The following is a 4,429-nucleotide window of genomic DNA, read 5'->3' on the forward strand; positions in this document are numbered from 1 at the left end:
TCCCACAGAGTTCTCGGGTACACCTGATCAGGTCCTGGGGATTTATCCACCTTTAACCGTTTCAAGACCTCCAGCATTCCTCCTCTGTTGTCTAGACATTTTGCAGGATGTCACTATCTATTTCCCTACAGTCTATATCTTCCATATCCTTTTCCACAGTAAATACTGATGCAAAATATTCATTTAGTATCCCCCCCATTTTCTGTGGCTCTTTTTCCAAACAAAGCCCATTCTGTCACATTTAACTGGGAGTAAAATTTTATAGGGGTCTAAGTGACATAGGCATCAATGAAATTTATGACAGAATTGTGTGAGAACATTTTCCAGGGGTCTACCTTGATGTAGGGGCATCTTTCTTGACAGTGGTGCACTGAGTTCCTCGCTCGGCAAAAGCAAGTATTTAGTCCAGGAGGATTAGAGGTTGTTAAATGCCTTTTCAATGGTCCAACCCATCTCATTAGTATTCAGCTTACAGATGCACCAAACAAGCTGGATATCAATCAACCTCGACATGGAAACCAGAGCAGGTACCTGGCGAATTCTGCTTGTTGCTTATTCCGAAGGGTATCTATGTTGGACACCAGCACCAATAAATCAAAGCATGTTTGATGGACACCAGCCACACACCTTACATTTATTCTCATTGGTATCTACTATGTGCTGACCATTAAGAATCTTCATGGCACATCTCCAATCCATTTACTGTACAATTTTATACTTCAATGTTCACCTTGCACTGCACCAGCAAATTACTTTGTAATGTGCCAGCAAGGACATGTTTCACCCAGCTCATTAACTGGACCATGCTGCATCTCTGGGCTATTTGTTTGCTGTGTCTTTAGCACTTACTCTGTCCAGATGCTTTCAGCAGCCCTGCCTTGCCTCACTTTTGTGCACTTTCCCATCAGCCAGAGTGATCAGTCTCATATTACTTCCATTTTGCCATGCTGTTTTACTCAGACACAAAGGAAGGAAGCTTGTTATAGTTGTCAGCAGATTTCTGTCAAGTCAGAAGGGATAGGCTTCACTCAGGTGTTCCTGGCACAGTAAAGCAAGGGCAGCTTCCAATTGCAGACGAGGGACTTGAAAATGGTCAGTTAGCCTATCACAGCAGTCAGAGTTAGGATGCTGTCCACATAAGGGATGAGGAGCCCCTGTCTTATATGTCAGGGACAAATGCCAGGAACTGTACAGCTCCAGACTGACAGTTCTTGTCTGGGCACACAGTGAGCATTTAAATGACACGTGCAAGTGATGCTTGTCAATTCTGGATATCATGGTAATATTGAGTTGTTTTAGGAGTGGTGCATGGTAAAATGGAGCTGGAATTGGACAAAAGCAGTGCTATAAATGAAGGAGAGGTAGTTAACAAGGTGGGTTTGGTTAGATACAATGAAAAATCTTATTAGACCTTGGACCAAATAATCTCTCCAAAAAACCTGATTCAATTTATCTCTCGGTACTCCTGGACTTGCTGCCCCTGGTCTATTACTCTTAGACAAATATGCCAACCCTGAATTCTTACCATTCTACCTTTAAAAGATTCCCATTTTAAGACTTATCTGCTACAAGCTGTTACCAGTCTAAATTTGCCAGGTCCTGCATAATGAAATTGAACTCAACCTTATCCCAAATTAGACATTTAAAATCTTCACTTATCTCTTTCTACAATGACTTTGAAACATTGAGTTGTGGTCATTATTCCCAAAATGTTTGCCCACTGACACTCAACCAGTTGACTAGCTTCATTACCTAAGTCCAGCACTGGCCCATCTCTAGTAGGACCACCTATATATTGGCATAAAAGATTCGCTTGGATGATCTTTAAAAGTTCCACATTGCCTAATCATTTCATGCTAAGGCAATCCCAGTTATTGTTAGGAAAGTTGAAATCCCCAACTATAACCCTATTCCTGTCATACAAGTCTGTGATTTGCCTGCATATTTGCTCTTCTCTTTCCCTCTGATGGCCTGTAGTATAATCCCAGCAAAGTGATTGCCCCATTATCATTTCTAACCTCTATTCAAATGGTCTCATATTGATAGCCTTGCAAGATATATCTCTCTCATTACTGTTGTGATGGTCTCCATTATTAATAATGTATTGACCCCACCTCTATCACACTTGAAACCTCTATATCCTGGAATATTGAGCTGCCAGTTCTTCCCCTCTTTCTAATCCCTCCTTTACGAGACTGATGACAGGACTGACATACGGGGATAGACTGAATATAGCTGGGATTATAATTCTAACAGAATTCACCTGAGTAGATGTAGGGAGGATGTTCTCAATCACTGTGTAGTCCAGAACCAGGGGTCACAGTCTAAGCATAAATGGTTGGCCTTTTGGGACAGAGATGAGGGAGAATTTCTTCACCCAGACAACCGGTGATATTTTCTGCCACAGGAAATCATTGAGGCCAAACTATTAAGGCTTTTCAAGAGAGAAGTAGTCACAGTTCTTAGGGCTAAAGAGATCAAAGGATATGGGGCGAAAGTGGGAACAGAGTACTGAGTTGGATGATCATCCAAGTTCATAGTGAATGGCAGAGCAAGCTGAAGGGGCTGAATAGCCTACTCCTGCCTCTATGTTACTACTCTCAAAGATGCTGAAACCTGGCAACTGCAGATTTTTAAATCAGATTTAAAAAACAATGAGAAAACCACAGATGCAGGAAATTAGAAATTGCTGGAAAATCTCAGCAGTCTGGCAGCATCTGTGGAGAAAAGTCAGAGTTACCTCTGATTTCTCTCTACAGATGCTACCTGACCTGCTGAGATTTTCCAGCAATTTCTGTTTTTGCTTTTGGCTTAACATCAGCTCTGGGATAGTTGGTGCTGCCCAAGGGTTGGGATTGGTGGGTGGAGGAAGGTACAGATGGGTGGTGGTAACATTTATGGATAGCAGTCCAGGACAAAATTAGTTGAGGTTTGGAAATGTTTGGACTAATTAAATAAAGTCAATACAGGTTTGTTAAAGACATTTTACTGCATTTATCAAATTCTTTGATAATACAGCTGAATGGATTAGCAAAGATAGTATAATTGATGATATTTATGAATTTTTCAAAGCTGTTTGACAGCTTAATAGACCTGTTAGCAAAGTTGAATGATAAATGAAAAAGCAGTGGAAACAGTTGATCAAATTTGGCTAAGGGACAGAGAGCAGAGTTTGGTGGTGAATTAGTTCCTTTCATGCCAGAATGGGGTGGGGCATTATTGATAGACAGTTTGGTTCCTTGCATTAGGAACATTGCTTTCATGTTAGGGACCTGGACTTGGGTAAAAGAACACAATTGCAAAGTTTACAGATGCCACAAAATGTAGAAATGTAATTGACAATAGGAATGCAGAAACAGGCTCTGCTTAAGTCGACAGATAAAATAAAATACAGAAAGTGTTCAATAAGTGGAACAGAATCAACATCATCCATGGACAAAAACAGTTACTGTTTAAAGTCAAGTATGATTACTTTTGGGAATTTCGATTTAGTCTCTTTATGAAAGCTTAAATGTAACACAAAGCTGCATAAAGTTATCTTGATAGAAAAATTGTGGAGAAGCATTATATATCAAATAGTTCAATTTTGATGGAGGTACAGGAGGAGAGAGACTTTAGGGTGTATGTACAGAAATCTTTGAACGTGGTCAGACAAATTGAGCAGGCTGCTAAAAATAGGTGGGAATTTTGGCTTAATTGATAGAGAAACTGAATAATTTGAAAGAAGTTATGCCAAACTTTAATAAAACACTTGTTAAGCCTCAGCATGAGTATTGTGTTCAATTTTGGGCACTATAAGAAGGATATCAAAGCATGAGAAAGTGTTCAGAAGATACTCATGATTTGGAGGAAGGAAGCAAATGTACTATAGCCACATTTACAGATATTACAAGAATAGGTGGAAAGGCAGGTTGTGAGAAGGATACAAGCTGTTTACAGAGAGATATTGACACGTTAAGTAAGTGGGTGAAAAGTGGCAAATGGAAGGAAAACAGAAGAATAAAGTATTATTTAATCAGGAAGAACTGCAGTGTGAGAAGGATACAAGCTGTTTACAGAGAGATATTGACACGTTAAGTAAGTGGGTGAAAAGTGGCAAATGGAATATAACATGGGCAAATGCAAATTTGTGCATTTTGGAAGGAAAACAGAAGAATAAAGTATTATTTAATCAGGAAGAACTGCAGAAAACTGAAACACAAGGGTACTAGAGGGTACTTGTTAATGAAATGTAGAAAGCTAACATACAAGTACATCAGCTAATCAGGAAGGTTAAAGGAATGTTGTCCCTTATTTCAAAGGGATTGGAGTATAAGAATAGGGAAGTCTTACTGCAACTGTCCAGGATGATGGTAAGACCACATTTGGAGTACTGTGAGCAGCTTTGGCTTGCATGTTTAAGGCAAGGCATCATTTAATTGGAGGCAGT

This window comes from Chiloscyllium plagiosum, chromosome 18 (genome assembly GCF_004010195.1).
Source record: "Chiloscyllium plagiosum isolate BGI_BamShark_2017 chromosome 18, ASM401019v2, whole genome shotgun sequence".
Lineage (NCBI taxonomy): Eukaryota > Metazoa > Chordata > Chondrichthyes > Orectolobiformes > Hemiscylliidae > Chiloscyllium > Chiloscyllium plagiosum.